A 25,962-nucleotide genomic window follows, 5' to 3' on the forward strand; every position below is an offset into this window, starting at 1 on the left:
ATCTCTTCCAGAGCTTGGGCCCTTCTCCTAGTTTGAGAGACAGGTGTCTGCCAGGGAAGAGCAGAAGCTTCCCTTGGAATGGAGAATGTAAACCCCCTCCCACAGAATGATTATAATTTTGAAATTAAGGAGCTTCCAGGCAAGGATATGAGGGATAGGAATAACAGTTCTTTACTAGTATGTGTAACAAGGCAAACAAAAACCAATAACTATGGCATTAACAACAGAAAAACAGTCAAGAACCTCAGACAAGACAGGAAGGGATGGAGGAGAGGCTTTGCCTCACAAATCCCTGGGGCAGTCTGATCCTGGTGCTCCTGCAGGACTCTGAGGAGCACCAAGCTGGAATGGCAGGAATGAGCAGGAATCCTGGGCAGGTGGATGAGATGTATCAGGAACTCCGCGGTGGTACCTGGAATGGCGGGATTGAGCAGGAATCCTGGGCTGGTGGATGAGATGTATCAGGAGCTCAGCAGTGGTAGCTGGAATGGCGGGGATGAGCTGGAATCCCGGGCAGGTGGATGAGATGTATCAGGAGCTCAGCAGTGGTAGCTGGAATGGCAGGGATGAGCAGGAATCCCGGGCAGGTGGATGAGATGTATCAGGAGCTCAGCAGTGGTAGCTGGAATGGCGGGGATGAGCAGGAATCCCGGGCAGGTGGATGAGATGTATCAGGAGCTCCGCGGTGGTAGCTGGAATGGCGGGGATGAGCTGGAATCCCGGGCAGGTGGATGAGATGTATCAGGAGCTCCGCGGTGGGTGCTGGAATGGCGGGGATGAGCAGGAATCCTGGGCAGGTGGATGTGACGTATCAGGAGCTCCGCGGTGGTAGCTGGAATGGCGGGGATGAGCAGGAATCCTGGGCAGGTGGATGTGACGTATCAGGAGCTCCGCGGTGGTAGCTGGAATGGCGGGGATGAGCAGGAATCCTGGGCAGGTGGATGTGACGTATCAGGAGCTCCGCGGTGGGTACTGGAATGGCGGGGATGAGCAGGAATCCCGGGCAGGTGGATGAGATGTATCAGGAGCTCAGCAGTGGTAGCTGGAATGGCGGGGATGAGCAGGAATCCTGGGCAGGTGGATGTGACGTATCAGGAGCTCCGCGGTGGTAGCTGGAATGGCGGGGATGAGCAGGAATCCTGGGCAGGTGGATGAGATGTATCAGGAGCTCCGCGGTGGGTGCTGGAATGGCGGGGATGAGCAGGAATCCTGGGCAGGTGGATGAGATGTATCAGGAGCTCCGCGGTGGGTGCTGGAATGGCGGGGATGAGCAGGAATCCTGGGCAGGTGGATGAGATGTGTCAGGAGCTCCGCGGTGGGTGCTGGAATGGCGGGGATGAGCAGGAATCCTGGGCAGGTGGATGAGATGTATCAGGAGCTCCGCGGTGGTACCTGGAATGGCGGGATGTCCCAGCAGGTGCAGGGGGTGCGGGGCTACAGCGTAGCAAAGACCCAGGGCAGTGCTGAAGAAGCGGTGGGGGCGGGACAGTGGTGACAGTGACAGTGAGAGGAATGACAGCTTTGTCTTTACAAACAAGCCCTGGGTCTGCTGGTAGATAAAGCTAGCACTGAGAGATAAAAGAAACAATGGAAAGGATTCCACTGATTGATGAATGGAAAAGAAGATGCTCGCCTTTACAAACAAGCTGCAGGTTTGCTGATAAATGAAATTGGATATTGAAAGATGAAAGAAACAATGGGGAAAACGTATAAACTCCATAAGAATTAAAAATTAAAAGGAAGGTTATACATTAAAAGGGGAATCTTAGGTCTTAGGCTTTTCGAGAAGTCTGTACCTCTCAAGTACCTCAGCCAATGGGAAAAGAGAGAGGGAAATGCAGCTGGGCAATTAGGATAAACAGGAGGTTGCGTCCTCCATATATTTGAGAGACCCCAGGGGAAATGCCCCATGGCCTCTCCCTTTATTTGAATAAAGTAAGAGGACTCCTCTGTCTCCTTTTTGGACATAAACCTCTGGCGTTTGTGGATTAATTTTCCTAACAACAGTGAATTCTCCCTGCAGTAAGCAACAGCTTGGCTGTCCTCATTCTGATGCCAAGAGCAAGCGAGAGCAGCTGTCCCCAGCCCCATCCTTTACCTGCCCCCAAAACTTGTGGTATCTTCCCCCACCAAGAGAAACTCCCAGAGGCCAAAAGCGGTGTAGCCAGGTGCTACACTCCTCTCCTTTGGCCACTTATTTGTTTTCTTAAGTACCCATAAGTATCCAGTAATCATTTTCCTAGCAACTTATATATAAAAAATTCTATAAGTAAAAAAGAAACAAATCTAACCCCCAATAGCCCTGCAGGCGTGTGAAGGTGGGTGTCATCCAGGGCTGAAGTATTTTATAAGTGAGATGAATCAGGAGCTCCACAGGGCATCCATGCCCCATCACATAGCAGGAAGGACACGGGAACTGTGTGAAGCCTTTTATGCTCCAGGATGGACAGTGATCAATTTCAGATTATCCCAAGTCACCTGAAGCAAACATGGTGGAGATCTGAGTTCCTTCAGCATGAACCACCCCAAGGTACCATTCTAGTCTCATCCTTCCGTTCAGGCAGATCACAAAGCCCCCCAAATATCAATAGGTTTCCGAGGATCTCTGTGTTTTGTGGTGGTTGGAACCAGCTTGAGAATGAGCAAAAGAATTTCAGAACTAATCTGAAGCATTGATTGAATCTGAACAATGAACTAAACTGAAAGAGTAAAAGTGACTTTCAGAAATAATCTTGGCACAAATGATCCACTACCCTTTCAACAGCCTCAGGCCAAACCCAAAGTTGCTTAATTTCTCCTTTCCAAGTCACCAGTCTGCCATGCCTTCAAATGCCATGCAGAGACTGCCCTCATTTTCTGGGTTGTAATTTAATTAGGGACCTGTCTGGGAAAGTCGTAAAGGATTGTACCTCAAAGCTGGGTGTGATCCTGCTGATAGATGGCAGATGAGCAGCTCTGCAGCTCCTCTTTGATTCCATAATTCTCCCACATGAAACAAAAAATCTCCAATCCATCTGTTGATTTCAGGCTCCAAGGAGATAGTGGAAAGGCTGCAAAATTTTTACAGTCAGAAGGGGGTCTGGAGTGTTTCAGTTCCTGGTTTTCAGTGTGAGAATTGAGAATATAGAGTGCAGTGCTTCCAAGAAAACAGATCTTAGTGTATAAACTCAAACATACCAAAAACCAATTCCATTTTCTTGTCCTGCCTGGTCTTGCCCATAAAAGGTTTGCACTGAGTTCTACAAATTCAGTTTTTCTTAGTCTTTAGATGCACATGAGATAATGCATTTCATCTCTCCCACTGTGCTACATGACATACTGTCATTGCATTTTCAGACATTAATAACATAACTGTTTCTGTGAAATAGTTTTATTCTCTCTTCTTTTTTTCATACCAAAATCTCTCTGTGTGCTTGCAGACCCTTTGCTGTAATCCCAAAGTAAGAAAGATCTTTGAAAATTAAGATTCGCTCCATATTACCTACATTCACAGCTAATTCAGCAACAAGAAGGACATACAAGTGTGACACTCCTCTGATTCATCTGAATTTTTGGTGTCACACCCTTGAAAACAGAAGTTAAACTGCACTGTGTATGATGCAACAAATTAACTGAAAGAATTAATTTGTTATGTAGGAAGTCTTTACTAATTAAGAGCATCATAGTCTTCCTGAAGTCATATACGTGAAGAATTACTTCAAGTTCACACTCTAAATTTTCAGGTGTTCACTTCAAATGTACACTTGGGATTGCGTCCTGGCCAAATGTTCTTAGACCCTGTCTCCTCAAATTATTCTGCTTCCTTGTAGCCCTTCTGAGAAGTTTTCTGCAAGTTCATCTCTGTTCTTTCTGGGCACAAATTAATTGTTGATAAAAATAAAAGCTGTTTGGACAGCTACGTTTTTCACTGCAGTGCCATAGGCAGTGGTAAGATCCACAGCATGTTAATTATTTCCTGTTATGCATCTGCTCTTGGGATAAGTCACATTACTGGGTGTGTGATTTCTCCATTCATGTCTCTACTAGGCTTAAAAAAGCACTGAGGAGCAGGTTGCAATAGCAATTAAAATAGATTATTGTTTTTTTCAGACTACTTTACAAAATTAATCTCAGCTTTAGCTCTCTTTTTAAACACAGCCCTAAAATAAACACCGTGCTTATTTGTGGCTCATGACCCTCAGATATAGTAATTGTGGCAGATACCCTGAAAAGATTCCACACTGCATCTCTGTGGCTGAACTCATTTAAGTGATGCAAACAGCCTTTAGTCAGAAAAACTAAAGTCACAGAATCACAGGATGGTTTGGATTGAAAGGGACCTTCAAGATCATTCAGTTCCAGCCCCCTGCCATGAGCAGGGACAACTTCCACTAGAGCAGGTGGCTCAGAGTCCCAAACAATCTGGCCTTGAACACTTCCAGGGATGGGGAATCCACAGCTTCTCTGGGCATAACATACAGTGACACCAGTGAAGCTGAACGTGGAGAGAATTCTTTTCCTGCTCCAGATGAGTGAGGCACAGAAGTCACATTAACCTGTCAGTGCCAAAGAATGTCCACCAACCCAGGTGGCAGTGGGGCAGATTTCTCATCTGGCCTTATTAGATGAGTACAAGAATCCCTAGAGGAGAAGCAAGACAGCCTGTTTCCAAGGAAATAAATTTCCAAGAATTTGCTTGCAGAGCAGTCTTGTCCCTTAAGGGATTTTGGCCAGGGAGGAGCCTCAGCCGTGATACCTCACCTTGAAACATGTGTTGAAAGGAGTGTGAGAAATGTGAGGAAGTTCACACTTGAGCATCCAGGAGCACAGACGTCTGGGAGACCTCAATGGCAGGGGCCAGTGGAGCAGCATGTTAGGGAATGGACACTCAATTCCAACCAAATAGGCTTCCAATTCCACACAAGTCCCTTTTCCTGTTGGTTAACCCCATGCCTTCATAAACACCTGGCTATCAAAAACCATCAGACTTGGAGATTTTAGGCCCTCTCAAAACTGATATGTGTGCTCAGGCAGCAGTTTCCTCCTTAAACATTATCTATGTCCTGAGTGGTCCAACTACTTTCACTGGCCAAAGAACCAAAAGAGATAGAGGAGGAGTGGAGAAGATAAGAACAGGGCTGAGCATGAATTTGAGGATCTGGTGATGAGTTTACAGCTGCACACGTAGGCGCTACAGTGTTACCTTCAGTGCTTCAACAGCAGGTATTAAAAAAGGGCAGGGTTTTTTGTTGAAGGTAAAAGCCTGGCTGTTGGTTGAGAAATAAGCAGGAACTGCCTTATTTCTGACTAATTCTACGAGATTGACATGGGGGATGGCTTGGCTTACAGAGAACAGAAGGAAAAATGTATGACTTGATGGACCAAGCAACCTCCGTGTCCTCACCTTGCATTTCCTACCCCACTTTTGAGCCCTGGCTCGTGCCCAGCTCCAGCTTTCATTGTGAAGGGATCCCCTATGGACTGTGGCTCATGTAGAAGACACACAGGTGTGAAGCTGTCCTGTTTTCTTGTCCTGTGCCACATTTAATTTTTGGCTTTTGGTGTTTCATTGGGACTTTCCAGCCGGTTACACAGTGTTGGGGGGTGTTTCTATAGCTGTTTATGGCCACAGTGTGGCTGCAGCCTTGTCACCAGCAGCCAAGTCTCTCAAACACTGCTTTATTACAAGCTTTCTTTCCACATCCTCCTCTGCCTACTTAACTTTCTCCACTCAAAACCCAGAGAAGCTATCTGGGTTTACTGCAAGCCATTATTCAGTCTGTACTTTGCCAGAACTTCTTTTGAGATCTTTTTAAGAGAAATTTTAAAGGCTCTGGTATCATCCATGCCTTTAGCTATGGAAAGTATCTCTACTGAGCTGCACTGCGTGTCCTAAAGAAGGCAAATACCTCTTTACAGTGGTGTCCTGGTTTAGGGCAAATTTGGGAGGAAACCTCTGAATGGGGTTCCTCTGGGAAGCAAACACAAATGGCCCCTACTCAAATTGGTCAGGGAAAAAAAAAATTCTTTAGAGAAAAGTGGAAAAACCTATTTACTTAACAAACAAAATGCCCACAAGCATAAAAAATGAATGGTATGAAACAATAAAACTTCTCACCATTCTGAAGAGAGATGGCAAAACTGACAAAGTCCTTGTGGTATTTGACCTCCTCCTCCACAGACACACGTTACAGTCCCCCTTGCAAAGCATACACTCTTGGCTGGGCATGCAAAAGCCAGCAGGAAATTGAATTCCTATGGAAAACTGGTTTATTGTCATTAATGACAACTGTTGGTATTGAATAAAATGCTGAATTCGGATGCCTTCTGTCCTCGAAATGTGAGCAGAGGTTACCTTTGGAGTTAATTCCTATTCATTTTTTGCCACTGCCACAAAATCTGCTTCTCCCACTCCAGAGGATGGGACACATCCTCTCCTATCAGACTGTTAAAATCAGACTGACTCATAACCCAAAATTCTGCCATACTCCTTCTCATAAAAAAAATTGCTTTGTTTGCTAAAAAGCTCTTTTTATAATCCCCTCTGGTGCTATTCACTGTTCACACATCTTCCTGTTGTGGTCTTCCAAATTTTCAGTGTCGGTTGAGCAAGGGAGAGGGACCTCTAAAAACTGGAACAATCCCTGGAGCAGCTACCAGCGAGAATGCAATCCCACGGGGTCAAGAAGAGCTCGGATGTCTTTTGGTAAACCAAAATTCCTGCACATTCCAGCTGTCAAGGCAGCCATTGGCCTCTTGAACCAGCTCCCAACTGAACATTTCTAATCATTCCCCTGAGCCCGCTTCAACAGCAGCAAACTTGTCCCAGGAAAGCTCAGTTACGGCCTTTCCAAAGGAAATTATCAGCGGGGTCGTTAGTATGTTGCTATGTGTGTGGGAACAGTTTACAAAGACAGCGTGAGGTGCTTTTCCTTTGGGAGGCGCTGGGAATAAAAAGGTTAAAAAACTAATTTGCAAAAATGAGTGTTTTGGATTCCTGAACAGCAGATATTTGTTTTTGCTGCAAGATGTTTTTGTTAGCTCAGATAACAGAATAAAGACACTGCTTACACCTCTTATCCATCTGCTCAGAGATGAGTGTAATGTGAGTGCTGCTGTTTCCTTCCAGGGTAACCTTCCCAAATCCTGACTCAGCAGCATGGGAATGAAAGACGAATCCTGCATTCACCAGCATGGGGAGGCTCATGAAATCAAGATTTTCTCAAAGCCTGGGATGTTTCCTGCTCCCAGTCACACACCTGTGCTGTCCCCAGTGCAGCCAAGCCTGCAGGTTGCCCCTGGCATCCAGCAGTGTGAGGATTCTCCAAGAAACATCCCAGGATTAGGAATCTTCTGCTATATCTCACTCCATGGTGATGCTGGTCAATTGTACCAGGTACCAGGTCACGGCCATGACAGGTTATGTTCCTTGAAGTTGTTACAAGAAGAGAGAGAGAGATATCAAAATTTCCTTCTGGGACCACGTACATTTGACCAAACCCTTCTGATCAATTTATAACTTGAAATAGGAGCAACCTCAGGGCTACTCTGCCCCAAAAATCAGAGGGTTTATTTGTATATGATGACTTACGTGCTCCATAATCCAAGTATTTGCTGGCATGAGGGAGCTGGGAAAGAGGCTCAGCCTGGAGAAGAGGAGGCTCAGGAGGGACCTTGTGGCTCTGCACAACTCCCTGACAGGAGGAGACAGCCGGGGGGGATTTGGGCTCTGCTCACAGGGAACAGGGACAGAAGGAGAGGGAACCGCCTCAGGCTGGGCCAGGGAAGAATTAAAGTGGGTATTAGTGAAAATTTCTTCATGGAAAGGGTTGTCCAGCCCTGGCACAGTTGCCCAGGGTAAGTTCCCATCCCTGGAGGGATTCAGAAGCTGTGTGGATGTGGTTCTTGGTGACATGGGTCAATGATGGCCTTGGCAGTGCTGGGAGAAAGGCTGGGACTGATGATCTCAGAGGGCTTTTCCAACCTAAACAATTCTGGGATTCCATGATCCTACATCTCTCTGAAAGGACTATAAGCCCATGGGGTCCAATTAATTTTCAAAAAAAATCACCCTCTGAATTTAACTTATGTTTGCTCACACTAAATGTGTTCTTGAGGTCTCTTCCAGCACTTAGTTTCTATGATTTTGAGCAACAGAAAGGAATAATGAGCCAGTAGGTCCTTGGGAAAGTATTTTTTCCCTCACTGAAGTAAGCAGCAGTTATAAATATTCTGCAGGCAGACTCCAGTGCTGCAGCAGTGACCACTCCGTGACGACAGCAGACAGTATCTCAATAGCAGGAGACAAGAGAGGTTGCTTCTGTGAAAACAAATTTACCTATAAGCTCAATTTCAACAGCCACAGGGGGAAATCCAACTTCTTTCCTAGTGAAAAAAAAATTACTTTTCTGTTGCCAGTGCTACAGCATCACCACTTGAAAACCATCCCCATTATTCCACCAACTGATTGATTTCCTCCTAACCACGCTGCTGGTGACTGAATTCATTTTGGGAGCCAATTACAGAAAAAAGAATATAGTAAGAGTTGTGAGAACCCCAAATTACTGTTTTAAAATTTGTTTTTCTCTTTTCTTCTTCCTTCTATTTAATCCAAAGGAAACATGTTCACAGTAGGAGTAAGGACCAGTGTAAACAAACAAAAAAAATTGAATAATATGTATTTACTTGTAATTTTTTTTTTCTGTTGAGCAGAATGTACAGACTTTATTTGGGTTTTATGAATACTGTCAAAGTTACTCTCACTGCAGCTTGCAGTCTTAAAATATATATATATATCTGTGGACAAGTCCTCCATAACCCACCCCCCAGTTTCCTAGTACTTGATGATATTCTATATGGAATTTGTACCGTGTACCTAAATAAACAGAATGAAATGTGAAAGCCACTGGAAAAAAAACCCACCACTTTTCTAAAACAACACCCAAGAACAGGAAAAATGTGCTGGTTTTTGCTTACTGTAATATTAGATATTTTATTTTGGATTGTTATTATTTCCGTGTGTCACACACAGACTAACTTTTATTAATGGAAATCAAAACCCACAGCAAGGAAGAGGCATTTTCCATCCTATTTCTGACTGTTCCCGGCTGAAGAACATGTCAGATACAATATAACTGCCATTACACAAGCCTCTAAAAGATGCTGGCAGATATTTCAAGAGTTTGGCATTCTATATCAATAAATAAACAAATCCCTGACAGTTTCCCATCGAGTCAGAACAATACAAGCCCAGGACAGAATATTTTTAGCATGTTTATATTCCATACTATGCATCTGAGGCTGAATATTTTCCCCCTCTTTTTCTTCTCTCTGTTTCCAGCGGTATATTGACCAATTTATAGTCAGATGCACTTAGAATTCATCAACATCTTTCTCCTATGATATTACATAAAAGTCTCAAGCCTTCAATAACAGCAATTTTTTTGTCTGTATTGACAAGGAGTAGGAAATAAAAATCTTGAGTCTTTCAGGGCTCTGCCCTCAAGGGCATAGGGGAAATCCAGGGCCACCCAGAGAAGCATCTCCATAGCTCCTGTAAAGCCAAGGTCTCCTGAAGTTACTGGTACCATCACGAACTCTTGTCAAGAAAACTTCAGTAACAATCAGCACCATGTCTAGAAAAGGGGTGAAGCTGACAGAGAGGAAGAGCTCACTCTCCAGTGATGAATTTTTACATGAAATAAGCTAATTCCCCATTAAGATCATTGTTTTGAGCAGTTTTGGGTTGAGAGGATTCACCCACGTGCAGTTTTCCTCTGTATAATTTCATACTTATATAGTCACACACATCCGGGTATTTGAGATCCGCCAAGGCTTCCTCTTCTCTCTTGGGGATGTATCTCAAATCAGCCTTTGCATTTTCCCTTATCCTGAAGTGTTGCAGGTTTCCAAAGACAGTTTCTGATATTGCTGAAATGCACTTTTCCTCTTAGTTGTGAAGAATTTGGAGGTGGCAGCAACAAAATTTTGGACCCATAAATTTGTAATGTGTTTATAGCATTTTGAGGACCATGATACATCTCCAGTGATAAATACAAGTAATTTTGACACGTTCGTTATTACTCATCATTTTCTGAAGGCAGAATATTGCTAAAAGTTTAATTAAGGGAAATTGTGACAAATTCAGACAGTCAATATTAAGCTGAAAAAACATACAAGGGTTATAAAGAGTTGCTGATCTCACTAAGATGGAAGTGAAGGTGGTAACAGGTGGCCTTGAATAAAAGTATGGATAATTCAGGTTGGAAAGGATCTTTAACATTGTTGAGTCCAACCATTCCCCCAGCGCTGCCAAGGCCACCACTGACCCTTGTCCCCAAGTGCCACATCCACACTGCTTTTAAATCCCTCCAGGGATGGGCACTCCAACATTGCCCTGCAGCTGTGCCAGGGCTAGACAACCCTTTCTGTGAAGAAATGTTCCCAAATATCCAACCTGACCCTCCCCTGGCCCAGCCTGAGGCCGTTCCCTCTCCTCCTGTCCCTGTTCCCTGGGAGCAGAGCCCAAATCCCCCCAGCTGTCCCCTCCTGTCAGGGAGTTGTGAAGAGCCACAAGGTCCCTCCTGAGCCTCCTTTTCTCCCGGCTGAGCCTCTTTCCCAGCTCCCTCAGCCTCTCCTGGGGCTCCAGACCTTTCTCCCTCTCCATTCCATTCTTCAGACCTGTTCCAGCCCCTCATTGTTTTAATCAAAATCCCATTTTCCTCACCAGCCTGCCTGTAGATCCCTACAACACGGCAATGCAATGGAAGAGCTGAAGAGGAAAAATCCCTGGATTTCTGATGTGTTTATTAGAGAATATTTATTATTTGGTTTAAATTTTTTGTTATATTTATTATATGGTTTATTGAACTAGCATATTGGTTCTGATATCACAGTCACTTGGGCAAACACCTGGTGTTTAGAACACTCTAGAAAAATCAAAGTCATCCCTTCCCATCAAGGGGATTTTACCACTGCAATTATGACAAAATAAATGTTTTATGTGGTCCTCTCACAAAATTTCACAGGATTTTGTGGGAAAAAAAAAAATCTGATCATATTTCATGATCATATATGGATAAATAATCTGGATATTGATTGTGGGTTGATTTAAATCTTTGGGTGAAACAATCATGTGCATGTTAAAAGCTAAGGAAGTTTTCTACTTTCAAGTTTTAAATCTGCATTGCTTCCCTGTGTTTTTAACCTGAACACATTCAGCCTCCACTGCATCACACACCCTTAACAAAATCAACTGTTATTTTTCACAGTGTTATTCACACTTCCTGAGGTTATTCCCCTTTCTCATCTCTGCTGTGTGAGCTGGCCAGTGCCCACCCCCTGAGGATGATTCTCTTGAGGCATCACATCCCTGGCCTGCACCCTGGTATACAAGGAAAAGTGATGCCCAAACAATCACAGTGCACAAGAGAGGAAAATACAAGCAGTCAAGTCTTCTCTCAAATGCAACTCATCATTTTCCTGCTGACACATTTTGTGTCAGAAGAGGAACTGGCCTGTTTTGCTTAACACCAATATCTCTTCCTGTTCACTGCTGTGCTCGATTGCATCGGGAATTCAATATGCTTGAACATGGAACCAGTTTGCTGAGTGTGAATACCTGCGCAGTGACACTGAAAAATGAAGGATTTTGCACCAGCAGAAGCTTTTGTAGAACCAGTTGCTTACTTGAGGAGATCTACCTGTTCCTACACTTGAAAGTTCAGTCCAATGAGCAACTTCATTATTTCAACACTACTGATGATCAACACAAAAATATCACCAAACCCTTTGGTATTAATGCACCTTATTTCTATGTGTTTATCTTTTAAATTTTTCTCACCTCTCTCATGAAGGGAGGTTAATTAGCAGGAGAGCTTCTAGTTTACATTGATTTTTTTCTTTGAGTAATGCTGGAAGGAAGAACAGGCACCTTCCTCTTAGTAAAATAAAATTATTATTTCCTAATAAAACTCCCATTCTAATGTTGCTAAGAAACACCTATGAAAGTGGCCTCTGATTCTGAGTGTCCCCAGTCTGCACAGTGACAGATGATACAGAACCTAACAGGATCTTAAGTCTTCTTCTTTCCTGCAGTTATCCCATGTTTTCTCTGTCCTTGTGAGACACAATAGTCTCCTTACCTCACTGTCCTGCTTCTAAACAAGATGTTCCTTTGAATAATGCAAGGCGGTGCAGTGAAAAGTGTCCCTACCCATGGCAGGGGGTTGGAATTAGATGTTCTTTAAGGTCCCTTCCAACCCAAACCCTTCCATGATTCTATGACAACACATGGGGAACACTTGAAGCATGTCCAGGCCTTTTGTGCGTTCCCAAACTGCAATGGCTGTGTGCACACCAGGGCTCACGGTGGACTTGTGCATTTTATAAATGAGGTTTTCGGTGCTCCGAAGCCCCTACAGGCATAGAAGAAAGGGGACAGTGAATATGATTTAGCTTTGAGCCTGCACCACTGGAAGTTGGTGTTTAGAGCAGCCTTACAGCTGCCCTGTCTTTAGGAGAGTTGTCAGTGAGCTCTCTCCGCACCACGGAACATCTGAATGTCCTTCTGTGCTGGAGAGGGCATGGGAAGGCACAAAGTCTTGAAAGGTGCTTCTGAAAGTGCAGGCCAAGGGATGAAGGGTTGGTGCTTATTCCTAGCAAGTCACACTGCACTAAAAAGTAAGAATTTGTAGAAAAACCCTCAGAGAAACACAGGTTTGTAGCTCCATGATAACACCCGGTCTGAAGCACTGAAGAGTGCTTGATTTATTCTGCATTCAGGAAGGAGTGAATTGCCTGACACCAGCAGCCAGAGGAGAGGGTTTGCTGATGACAACAGTCTTTGACTAACCTTTATTTATTTCCATCCAGGCTGAATTTATTTGAACAACCTAAGATTCTTCTGGCACCGCTAAGACCAGGAAGATGCTCACAGCGCCATTCATCCCACCAAGCTAAAAAAACCCCAATCTCTTCATTAGATCTGAGGTTGTAGAACTTACTAAGAGAGAGCCAAACGTTCTGCTTTTAAGTACACGACATATGTCACTTCCAGTGAAAAATATGAGGAATAAAGAGATGAAGTTAAGGGAAAAGTACAAGAATAAAATAATTTCTGGGCCAATTCTTCCAGGACAAGTGTAAAAGCTTTTGTGGCAGCTTAATGAGCAAGGTTCCAAATAATTTGTTGAAAGAACATTTGGGACACAAACCTTACCTGTTTTTGCAGATCAGGAGGGAGTTTTCTCTGTTTATGGACTTTGTTATATGCCATGGATTATATGTCAATGGATGGTGGGGCTGAAAACCCTGGGAAGTTTTTTTCCAGCTTTATCTTAAACAATTGTGTTTCCTGCCCTCTGTGAAAAGCAGGTTGGAGGAGGTGACCTTGCGCTGCTCATAAGTGCAACTCTGAAGCCTAAAGAAATGGCAGAGATAAAAACTGCTGTACAAGATACTGTAAACATATGCAAAAAGAAAACCTCAATAAAAACCCCAAACCCCTTTGGGGATATGGAATAATCTCCTCAGTTCATGCAAAAAGAATTCATGTAGGGCGGTAATTAGGTTTTTTAAAATTACATTGTAACTGTACTTAATGATCCTTTTGCCATCTAATCAAGGATCTCACACTGACATTTTCCAATATTACTAAAGCTTCTCATACCAGCTCATTTGTCTAAAGAGGTTTCTATCTATAAACCTCATCGAAAGTAAAACTAAATTAATGAACAAGTCCATCTCATTTTTCCAAAATACAAGAATGTATTCACAGCATAGTTGGGGTTGGAAGGGACTCTGAAGATTGTTTAATGCAACCCCCCTGCCAAGGCAGGGTCACCTAGAGCAAGCTGCACAGATATTCTTGTACTGAATTGCTATTGAATATTTATTCACCAGTTCAGGCATCACCCATCATGATTTATTGAGGAAACATTTACCTTTGCTTCAAGCAGTTCCACGCAGAAGAGTTAGCAGAGGAGAAATGAATGTATTAACACTCTGCTGGGCAAAACCAACAAATCATCTTTTTCAGGAATCTGGGGATTTTAATCCCATTTAAATATTTAATAAATAAACCTTTAAGAAGGAAAATAGCAACCATTTACATTTCTCATTATCACTGACTTAGTGGTTTAAAAGTTGATGGCAGTGAAACGTGCACTTGTATGACCTTGGGGCCTTTTTATTATGCTAATACAGACTAGCAGCATCCATTTTATGGCACTTGAAATCATAAATTAATGCAAAAGAAATAGTTTTTTGGAAATACTGCACAGTCTCCATCCTTGAAGTCTTTCAAGACCACACAAAATAAAGCCCTGCAGAGCCTGGTCTCAATTCAGTGTTGGCTCTACTTTGTGCAGGAGGTCGGATCAGCGATTCCCAACCTGAGTTATCCCATGGTCTCTGCTCTGACATCAAGGCCAGCCAAGTAATTTTCACTGAAGAGGGTAAGACTGCTCCCCGTGTGCTGACGCTTCCTCAATCAGCTTGAAATAAAAAGAAACCAGAAGCCCTGTTCCAAGGGAGGCTGTCCAGAGGGAAGCACATTTATCCTGAAAGGTTAAGTGCCCCATTTATCACGACTGGGAACAAAAGTTTGGCTTTGCCAACGAGTGGCTGCTCCAGCTCCACTTGCTCAGCTGCATAAACAGTGAAAGATAAATATTCACCAGCTGAAGGTTTAGGCATGTTTCTGCCTATCAGGAGGTCTCATGAATGAGTATTTGTGTAAAGGATTCAACAGGTGAAGTTTAAATCACTTTTGTGCTCAGAACTGTTAAATACATCACCACTGCTGAGAGCTGGGGAACTTATTGCCTTCCTGGATACACATTTACAGGAGGACAAGGGAAAATAACTATAACAGTTTGAGCAAAGCCAGAGGAAACAAGTCCAAAAATAGGAAAAGATGAAAGGTGTTCTGGCTGGTCTAATGGAACACAGTGGTTTGTCAAATATTTACAGTTTTATTCATTCTATGGTTTGTTAATAAATTTGTGGGTTTTTTGGCCACTGGGAAAAAACAAAAAACAAAACCAAAAACTGGTCAGGTTTTGCTGCTGGGATTTTTTTATTGTTTCCCTTTTTCTCTTGACAAACCGAATGAGAAAATCCTCCTGGCTCAGTGATAAAGTCATGCATGCAATGGGAATGGCTTTTTTTTTTTTTTTTTCTTTCTCAGAATTAAACTATATTGCTGAAGCTAATGAAAAACTAGCATGGAAATACAAGCTAATTCTGTTCTTAGGATTCAGGCATATATATCTGATTATTCAGCTTTTAAAAATAAAACCTCTGAATACCTCTCAGCCAATAAGCTTTCGGGTTCCTTCCTGCTCCAAGAAATGCCACCCCTCCCCTCCCTGAGAGATAACTAAAGCTTTTGAAATAAGTAAAGATTGCTGGCATTCATGAAAAAGGTAAAAAATCATACCAAGGAGCCCTGCCTGACCTCCTAATGTGTCTGAGCAGAAAGAGAAAATTTTCGTGTACAATGGGGGCTATAGAAAAAAAAAAAAATCAATAATAAGCAACATTAAGATTTGCCCAGGAAATCTTTATTCCACCCACCTCTGAACATGCATTAGGAAATTGTTTTTGACAGTGTTTACAACTTGCACACGGAACAAGTGCGTCCATTAATGAATAGCTGTTTGCTCATAGACTGTTTTGTGCACTGAGCAGAGGTGACTATAACTAAAAGGCCCTGCAAGGATGGGGGAAGGATACCAGGTGGAGGCTCCCACTGAGCTGGGGAAGATCAGACTTTAGTGACTGGGATAAGGAGAGGGATTTGACCACTGACCTTGTGAAATCCAGCACAGCCAGTCAACCAAAAAAGCCCTTTCTCCACTGCGCTGTAGAAGATAGCAGGTGTTATTGGGTGTGGAACTTATTAGGGGATGCAGGGACAAAGCAGATTTGGGGTTGGAATGGAAAATGTTGGGAGTGGATAAAAGTTGCTGTGGGGTGTTTAGAGGAAGGGAGAACCTCTTTTCTCATTGGTCCTGCCAAGGGGGAATCTCTGTGTCCCACCACTCACCAGATGTATCTCACCTATGTCCTCCTCCTTCTCAGGACAGCAAGCTCATTAGTAGATGCAGAGGTGTCCATAGCTCCATGAGGAATTAGAGGAATTCACAGTCAGAGTGTGATGAAAAAAAAGCCCACCAGAAACATCACAGCATTGTTTGGGTTGGGAGGGGCCTTAAAGACTATTTTGTTCCAACCCCCTGGCATGGCAGGGACACCTTCCACTAGCCCAGGTTGCTTCAAGGCCTGTCCAACCTGGCCTTGGACACTGCCAGGGATGGAGCAGCCACAGCTTCTCTGGGCACCCTGTGCCAGGGCCTCCCCACCCTCCCAGGGAACAATTCCTTCCCAATATCCCATCTATCCCTGCCCTCTGGCAGTGGGAAGCTCTATCCTCTTCTCCTGTCACTTCAGACTCTTGTAAAATGTCCCTCTCCATTTTTCCTGCAGGATCCCTTCAGAGACTGGAAGGCCACAGTTAAGTCATCTCAGAACCTTCTCTTCTCCAGGCTGAACAATCCCAATTCTCTCAGCCCTTCCTCACAGGAGAGGTGCTTCAACCCTCTGATCAACTTGGTGGCCTCCTCTGGCCTCACCAGGTTTCCCCCTCTGACAGAGCCCATCACTTCTTAGGGAAGGAAAATTCCGAACATTTTATTGTGGCAAAATAAAGCTGAGAACTGAACAGTAGAAATATCCTCACATATGTGGAAAGATATTCACAGCTCGCTGGATTTTTATTGCAATAACACAGAAACTCCATATGTTTTTAACTTTCAACTTTGCCTGTTCTCTTAATGTGGGTAATAAAAGTGTCTCTTTCTGAGATATTCTACAGGAGCAAATCAAGAATTTTTCTGCTGGGAGTGAAATAAGCATTGATGTCTACTCTGCCGAAATTCTACCAGGAACCCAGGAATAGACCAAAAGTGGGAACAATAATGACAGATGTGTAACCTCTCTTTGCAAGTGAAGCTGGAGAGTTTAACACAGTCAGTTTTGGGCCTCTCACAAGACATTGAGGAGCTGGAAAGTGTCCAGAGAAGAGAACAGAGCTGGGGAAGAGCACCTCTGGAGCACCACAAGCAGCTGAGAGAGCTGGGAAAGGGGCTCAGCCTGGAGAACTGAATTTCAGGAGGGTCCTCTCTGCCCCTCTCTCCGGCCTATTGAGGTCCCTCTGAAAGGCCACAAGCCTCTGAGGTCTCAGCGACTCCCCAGGTTTGTATCAACAAAATTCATAACTGCTGAGGAGAACCCAAGGCCAGAGTGATGCTGCTCTGGTGTGGGTGTGGATGGAGATCTGCACACAGAGAGCTATCAGCAACCCTGGCTGTGGTTGTTGGAAACATAAACAGCTCAGGAACCCATGAACTCAGGAACCCTGCTTGACTGGAGCAAGGTCCAGCCTGGGCTGCAAAATCCCTCAGGATAACAGATTAGGTTAAGTCCTGCTGAACTCTGTCTTGCAAAGGGAAAGCTGATTTCTAACCCTCATAGTCTTTCCCTAGTTCTAGCACAATATTCAAATACCAGTGTTTGCAGCTGATTATAAAAGACATTTAAGAGCTGCGTGATGTACAGAGTCATTCCAGATTGTCACTTCCATGAAGTAAAAGTATTTCACCTAAACATAGAGAGAAAGTCTATATTTATTTGTTGTTTAAGGTATTGGCACGTCCTGGTTTGGAAAGACAGGTGTCTGCCAAGGAAAGCCAGAGCTTCTCTTGGAATAGAGAATGTAAACCCCCTCCCTCCAAATTACTGTAATTTTGAAATGGAGGGGCTCTCAGACAAAGATGTGGGAATAGGATTAACAGTTCTTTACTAGGAATATCAAAAATAAAAATGTAGAAGTACAAAAAAGCAAACAAACAAAAAGAAAACAATGACAGAGTCAGAACACAACCAGACACCCTGTTGGTCAGGGTGTTGGTGGCAGTGCAATCAAGTCCTTCTGCAGTGACAGATGTGGTTCTGTTGGAGCAATGATCCTGTAGAAGGGTGGAGTTTTCCTCTGAAGTTCCGGTGGTGGTGAGATGGGTCCAGTCTTCCTCTGAGAATTCAGTGCAAACAGGCTGTGCTGGTGTTCCAAATCCCAGGTTTTATCCAGGTAGGAATGCTGGGCTCCTCCCCCTGGGTGGAGCATCTCCCGATGGGATGATGTAATTGTATCAGCCATGCAGTGAGCCTGGATGGCCCATTAACAGCAGATATCCCTGGAGGGAGGATGGGTCCAGGAAGAGATAAAGAACACTGCCCCACCTGTTTTTAACAGATGGCCCGTTAACACAAGATACCCCTGCCCTGGAATTAAGAGGGATGGGTCATGGAAGAGATAAAGAAAAACACGTCCCCCGCCGGTTTCAACAGCTGGCAATAGAATATGTACTGCTGGTTACGTCTTGCATTGCAACCCAAGACATGGCACAAAAACTTGCAGCTGAGATTCACACCCAACAAACTCCACTCAGCATGTGTGTGCAGTGTTTAAAACTGCAAATCAATTGCATTCTTCTCTAAAAGCAAAGAAAAAAACATATCTCACTGAAGCTGGGAAAAATGCCCCAAGGGAAGGCTGTACAACCAAATTCTGAAGCTGATGAAACTTCCATTCCCAGTTTTCATAAAACTGGGCTGTACCTGGAGAAAGAAGGTACATCTTGATTATATTTTAGGTCCCTTATTGTGACTCACAGGCTTCTCAAATATATTTCTAAAGGAGATAGAGTCATATGGAATTTAGTCCTTTGGATGTAGCCTTGAATTTCTTTCTCCCTTTGACACTAGCTCTAATCCAAGAGCTCCCTGGAGTTTTTATGGCCATGGGAAGGACAGCAGTGACCCAGCAATACCAGCTTTTGTCAGGTGCTGCTCTCCACTGACCAGAGGGGAACCTGCAGCCACCAGAAGGTGTAAGGAATATAATCACTCAGATCTTCATGATTTGGAAAAAAAAAAAAAAAGAATCTCAAAATACATGTGAACAAAGATTTGAGACAAAGGGCACAATGTTGTCAGACTTTCTTATTAAAAATAAGCAATGTTTTTAAAAGTCTCAATTTTAGTGGCAGAATATTAAGGGATAAAAATATGAAATTCTTTTTATTTATGTTCTGACTCTAGGATCCTCACTTTATACTTATTTATTTGTCAGTAATTTAATTGTAGACTCAGAATTGTGAATTCTGGAATTCTGGCACAACCCGACATTAGAACTGAAGTTCCAGGAGTTAAAACTTGTTCTGGATCATCCTGAGCTTCCTGACAGTTGTTCATTCCCTCTTAGAAGCACAGCAAAACGGCAGCAAAACCACATCAGTATGGAAGCACTGAGAGATCTGTCATTTTATGGTGTAAATCCAGATGGTGACATCCTTAAAAAGGTCGTGGTAGAGCACTGCTGCATCTTCAGAAGAAACTGTTTCCTGTGAGAGTGGTAAGGCCCTGGCACAGGTTGTCCAGAGAAGCTGTGGCTGCCCCTGGATCCCTGGAAATGTCCAGGGCCAGGATGGACTGGGCTTGGGGCACCCTGAGATAGTGGAAGGTGTCCTTACCCTGTGGCAGGAGGTGGAACAAAAATGGGCTTTCAGAGCCCTTCCAAACCAAAATAATCTGTGTTTTTATGACCTTAACAAACGAGGAAAAAGTGATGGAAACCAGGTCTCTTGTAAAGATACAGAAGGTAGTCTGTGGTAAAAAAAATACTGAGAATTTTAAGAGTGTCCTTGACAGTTTTCATTCATTGGTGTGCACTGGAAGCCCTCCCTGTGCATTATTCACTCATAGCTTTGCATTTACCCATTACTGTGGGGTGAAAAATTCTGCAAGTTCTTTCAGACAAGTTTATTATGCCTGAAAACATCGATTGGCATTGCAGCTGACAGCTGTTGTGTCAGCAGCAGCCCAGTAAATACCCTTTTAATAAAACAGTGGAGGACTTCCCAAAAGCCTGAGCAGTAACCTTACATTTCCCCCTCTTGAAGAAATTGTGGCTGTGACCTGCGATGTGATAAATTTCACCAAGAGCTGTGAGGCAGAGGAGGATTTAAATAAATATATGCGTCATGGGAACGCGAGTTCGGCACGCTGCCCACAATGTTTTGGTCAGGGTAAAGAGGGTCAGAGCATTATTCTCCACAAAAAATACATTGTGTTCTCCAGGAGCACAGCAAGAAGGCAGACAAGGACTTCTCCAGGGCTTCTTGGGTAATCTTTGCTCAAAGCTGCACAACAGGGACCTGCTAGGTACGTGAGATATTTTAAAAGTTCTCTGTGGAGGAACCCAGACAGAACATGAAGTGATGGAGGATCCAAAAATCCCCTTCGCTCTTCACAGTGCTCGTGTCACAGCAGCCTGTAAGTGGTAGCAAGGTCAGGCAGATATTTGAGACAACCCACAGCTGGATGGGCAATGCTGTGGGATTGGTGCTGAAGTCAGAAGTCATCAGATGGAGAATGAGAGGGAGGCATCAAAACAAGCACAGAAACAGAAATGCGCACCCCCTTGGCTCAAGGTTTGCAGAAATGGCAAGAATTTTAGGGCAAGTGTTTCATCCATAAAAAAAAGATAGCTAGCATAAATCCAGGCAGTTTCTCCTATGGATGAGCAGCAGAGGAAGATAAATTGGATGGGAGCTATTAACGAATCTCAGGTCCAGGGGAATTGTCTAGCAAATGGATTGCTGTGTAATCCCAAATGATGATGGACTCTTTCTCCAAACCATCTGTTTGCCCATCCTCTCTCCCCTTTCTTCTAAGAACATGTGGCCAGCTGAATCTTCTTTTGGGAGATATGCTGACAGGCAAACAAAGAAGGGCTCTCCCCACCATGGAGAGGAAGCAATCAGGAAGATCCCAGAGCAAAGGTGGACAGTTTTGCTTGCAATCCCATCACCAATGGGATTACTGATTAATCCCACACGCAGATTTGCCTGAAGGATTCAAGTGCTTTGGAAATTAAAAAGGTGCTTCTTGCAGTTCAGCAAGCCAGTAATCCTGGGGGAATACGAAATTCTGTGTGTTCAGAGGAGTTAGTGACCAGTTAAAGCCTTGGTAAGAAATAACCTTACTCCAACCTCTCTATTCAACTCCTAAGATTGTTTTAAGCCAAATATGAACAACAGTTCATATTTGTACAGGAGTACAAGCAAATAATACCGTTTGGAATATAAATGCTTGTTTAAGATGAAGATGAGTCAGCTCCTCCCAGCTCTTGGTAGAACACGCACTTGTGAAGGGCTTGGGAACAGGGGTTGAATTCCACACAAAACTGAATTTTTCAGTCTCCTGTTACTGACCTGATTGCCTTTAACTTTGGGAACTCACAGCAGTGCCCAGGAGCTTAAAGTTGAATTACCCTCCACACCCGAGCACCAAATCAGCAAATTGGTATTTGTTCCTCCAATCTCCCCATAAATTTGATAAGAGAATATTTTTCAGATGCTGTGTTTTGTGTTGTACAGGCTCAGGCTCCTCCAACACACATCAATATTTGATTTCCTTTAAGGGTCAGGACACCCCCAAGTTCACCACGTGGAGCCAGTAAGCAAGAAACTTATTTTTCCTTTAAAAAAATTGGTTTTCACCTCATGCATTACCAACCAAATTATTTACAAATTTTCTAATATGTTTATCTTTTCCAGTCAGGGTGGAATGTGAATTTTTAGCAAAATTTTAGGATGATGACTGCTTTAATTATAACCGCCAGCATGTTTAGTGCTGTTCAATTGAGCCTTGAAAAAAAAAAAAAAATTAAAAACCTGCATTTCCCCTAATTCTGCTCAATTTGTTTCCCAGGCTGATTCTTAAGGGGATCTTCTCAGAATTTAGACAGTGCAATGCACATGCAAATTCATATCAGAGTCTTAAACCACTGGGAGGTGTCATGAAGAGAAGTTTAGCTCTGGAGTTCTGTGCCATTTGTATTTCCAAAAAGCAAACCAGGACTACCTGAACAGCTTTCCTTGCCCCTGGAGAAGGAAATGTTTCAAAGCCTCTTCAAAATTCAGATTAGCAAAACGCATCTGTCTAATTTTCCTTTGATGCCACCTGAGAGATGTTCAGGGAAGGAACACAAGTACCAAAGGGGTGGATGGAGGGACCTGCAGCAGCTCAGGTGGATGAAAGCCCAATTTTTCCATTTATTTTCACTTACACCCAGAAGGGAAAGTTATTTTGCACCTTTTCTTTCACCTTACCAAGAAGAGATGAGAAAAGGTGCAGCAGATTTTGCCTTCACAGCTTAGAGACATAATTTCTAAATTAGCATGCAGTGATTTCTCCACTACAGCAGCTACGCAAGAACATTATGACCAACAGAAAAAGGAAAAAAAAATTGCTATTAAATTATTATTTAAATTAGTCAGGAAAAAGCTAAGGATTCAAATGTTGGGACACCTATTTTCTTCCTGCTTTCTCTCCCAAGACCTTTATGTAAAAACCTGGGAGTCCCTAAAGAATTTAACACCAGCTGGAAATATCCTATGCAAGCTTTATGCTCTTTCATACTCTGCAGGTAACCAGAGATGTTGATTTTGTCTTAAATATCTTTGTCATTAAAATTTAAAAAAAAAAAAAAAAAAATAGGAGCAAACACCTAGTTCTGAAAGAGCCAACATTGCTTAATATTAAAAAGAATTGATTTTTTTTTCCAGGCACAATATTTCAGTTCTATAAAAGCCTTGAACAAAGTTACTGCTTTTCTACTTCCCCCAGACACTCCTTTCACAGGCAGCTGAAAAATCCTCCACAAGAAAACCCAAATATCGGCAGCTTTTCTCTCTCTACATAGACAATGATCTGGCTTAATTGCCAATTAGTGGAGCTCTTCCCAGTGAGTCTTTATTTTATCAATGAGTCCTTCTGAGTCAATAATCTTTCTGTAATGGATTTAAGCTTTTTGCATGTATTTAGGAGAGGCTGTATTGAAAGTAAGGGAAAAAAAGAGCATTTGAGGGTTGGTTTGGTTCTTTATTTTCATATTTAAATGAATTTTAATATCAGCTGGTGCAAAGCAAATTTCATTCAGGAGATTTTTTGTTTGTTTGTTTGTTTTTAATAAAAGAACAGGTACTTTTAGGTAGAGTTTTAATAATATGGCTGGGCTCTTTTGATGCTTCTAAACTTGGGTGCAAGGGACAAGGAAAACAACTTATGCTAAATAAATTTTAAAAAAATCAGAATTTTCTTGGTTGATAAATTTCTTATGAGGTCATCAAAGCGAGGCCCAATAATCAGTGCATGTAAAAGTCAACTCATAATTTTCAGTTCTTTCCAAGACATTCAGCTGACAATTTTTGCTTGAGCACAGCAAGGAGAAAGAAAAGCAGCAAAGTTGTTGCAATATGTTAAGTTCTAAACTGATATGAGGATTTTCAACTCACTGAGCCACAATTTCCTTTAAAAGGGAAATTTCTTTTACTTTCCTATTGTATACAATAAAACACACTTCATTTACATGGTATTATTTTCCAGCCTGTTATAAAGAATGTTTTAAGTAGTAAATATCAGCATAATAAGATATTTTCTGTTCATGGCTTGGACCAAAAGTTCCTTATCAAATATCAGTAGAGAAAGTGGTTGGATTATTAATAGTTTTTCTTATGTGGTCACTTAAGAAAAATAATTTGTAAGAATTGTTTATTCTGCATTACTGTGCACTTATTTTAGACCTGGTATTCAGGTGTGGTGAGAAATTAGATTACATGCCCATGATGTAACCTGTTGGCTACAAGTCCTTGAAATAATTTCAAACCAGAATTATTTAACCTTACCAGACAGCTGAGGAAAACCAGATGCTTCTGTTTTGGTAAATTAGCTCTAATACAGAGCCCCTGGGCTGCAGCTTCCACTGCAAAAGTTTCACATCCCAGGTACAGAAGAACAGGGAGAGGGGAAAAAAATCCTCTCCAAGTTTTCACACACTTTAGATATTCTGTGTAAGGTATTCAATACCAGTATATAAATATTCAATGCAGTTCAAATCATGGTTCCATATTTGCTGGGTGTATTTTTTTTTTGTCAAGCTGGGATTGGTGATCATTGAAGAAATCTACATCACTAAAAAGAAAACCCAAATCCCAATAGGTTTGATCATTCCTAGAAATCAGTCCCTTGAAATTACAAGCAAATGCTTGCTACATTGTTGGAATAAAGTTTTGCTATTTACACTTGTATTTCCATGGTTTATACTTGCAAGACACAATTAGTATAACTAGGCATACTGTACATTGCAAAGATTTTTTTTTTCCTCTCACACTCCAACTGTTTCTTTTACTTTATTTTTTAAAAAAACTATGAAATGATTTCTATTCTAAGCATGCTGATGTGCAAGGCCTTGTGAAATTTTCAGTCTTTGTTTCCAAAGCATAAATGATCTCTAAGGTTTTATGCTCTGCCGTAGTGAGTATGTTGTGAATCTGAAGGATGATCTCAGAAAATGAAATACAGGGGTGGAGCTCTGAGCAAAGCAAACCCACGGAGCAGGATAGAGTCAGGTTTGAAGCTGAAGGAGCTCAGATCCCACCTCTTACTGCTGCATCTGCCCACCTGGTGTTTAGCTACAAACATGTAGTAAAAGATATAATGAGGATCTGGCTGATCTCAGCCTGTATTAAAACAAAAAAAACACAATACCAAACCTTTATACAAATGAATAAGGTCTCTGTAATATTTTTATCAGGGTTACTTTTACTGAGGCCCCTAAGTTCAATCTAGCCCAATGCAGAATGTCCAGCTCTAGTGTTCAGATGTCCACAGTTTATTATTAAAAACTCACCAGGTTTTGTCATAAATATCTTCATAATTTCACATTTTCCTTCCCCGTCAGAACCCCTTTTCTACGTAGTATTACTGCAAGGGCTGAGGTTCAAAGCAAAATACCAAACCAAGGGCCTTGCATAAAAACTGTGCTTGGTAACCATGATGGAGAATCTCTCCTTCAGGAGAATTTCAGCACAGCCACACAACTCCAGCGATACGTGGCTGTGTGAGGCCAGCGTGTTATGAGCCCAACGCAGGTGTATCAAGCTCTGAGGGTGACCAGCAAACTCCCAGAAATGGCTTAAGAATAATTGGTGAGACAGCTTGATCGGAGGTGCTTGGAGAAAGCAAAAAGGTTTTAATTAAAGTGAAAATAACAAACTATACAAACCAAAAGAGTAAAAGCTGTGCACAGTGCAGGGAGGTCCCTTGCACCTTCTAAGACACCCCCAAAAGCCCTGAGAACCTCTGTGCTCTCTCTGAAGTATTTAACGATCTAGGAGGGCTTTTTGGCATGTTGCCCAATAAAAAACAGCTGCATTCCTTGATGAACAGCTCAAGGGTCCAACAGGGGCCTTTGTCCTGGCATTGGGCCAATTATGGTGAAAAGAAGTTTCTGGTTCTTCTTCCTTAAAAAGTTCAGGGGTGAGGCTTAAATTCTTTTCCTAATATGGGAACACCTGTTCTGGTGTGGGGGTACACTGCAACACTACAGGACCGAGAGCTTTTCTGCTGTGGCATTTGATGCTGATTGCTCAGTGTCCACCTCTTCCAATTCTGTATTTATGTCCTTGGAATTAATGAAAGACAATCTTCCCTAATGCTTCTCATATGCATTTGAAGAATTGAAGATTTACTGTGATGGAACTTCTCAATGTGAAACAGCAACCGGACTTCTGAGGTGCTTCTAGTTCTGAAGCAGTTCTTGCTCTTTCCTAAAGATTTACCCAAACCCTCCAGTTGCAGAGGTTAAAAATACTAAATGAGAGTGAAAACCTTGCCAATGTCAGTGATTAGGTTCTTAAGGGAAATGCTATTTCCAAATTGGGGTCATGCTTTTAGAAGTTCAGTTTGAGCTGTAATGAAGCTCTGAACACTTTGTAACTGAACCTTCTACCAAAATTAAAGACACTCAAGTGCTGTAATTTTTAAATAGTTTCTGTGTAACGACCACCTTGTTTT

Source organism: Hirundo rustica, chromosome 5 (genome assembly GCF_015227805.2).
Source record: "Hirundo rustica isolate bHirRus1 chromosome 5, bHirRus1.pri.v3, whole genome shotgun sequence".
In the NCBI taxonomy this organism is placed as follows: Eukaryota; Metazoa; Chordata; class Aves; order Passeriformes; family Hirundinidae; genus Hirundo; species Hirundo rustica.